This window comes from Oratosquilla oratoria, chromosome 9, assembly GCF_046742065.1.
Source record: "Oratosquilla oratoria isolate Oo_2021 chromosome 9, ASM4674206v1, whole genome shotgun sequence".
Taxonomy (NCBI): Eukaryota; Metazoa; Arthropoda; class Malacostraca; order Stomatopoda; family Squillidae; genus Oratosquilla; species Oratosquilla oratoria.
This window is the reverse complement of record NC_134785.1, coordinates 30085214-30085687: the sequence shown is the minus strand read 5'-3', so window position 1 is coordinate 30085687 and position 474 is coordinate 30085214.

Genomic DNA, 474 nt, shown 5'->3' with positions numbered 1-474 from the left:
AGTTTACGTAGTGTAAGTTCTGGAATGTCTAGTATAGGTGTAGTGTTATCGTGGTACACTTTGTTGATGATGTAATCAATTGTTCGATCTACGGAAATATTAGTGTATAACCCCTCCACATCAAGAGAAGCGATTCTACCTTTAGCAGAGTTTGCCTTAATAATGTCTAGGAAATCAGATGTAGATTGTAGACTATAGGTGGCGGGAGTGTAGGGAGTTAGAATGGAGCACAGTTTCTTGGCGAGTTTGTACGTAGGTGCAGGGATTTGTGAGATTATGGGACGGAGTTTATTACCAGGTTTGTGTGTTTTGACTGTCCCATATCAGTAACCCATACTATACTCTCCTGAAAGTTTATTAAATTTTATTTTGCTGGCAGCATTATTCCCTTCTATAAGTCGATTTACCTTTTTCTTGAGTGATTCTGTAGGGTCTTTGTTGATCTTTTTAAACTTAGATGTATCATTGACGATA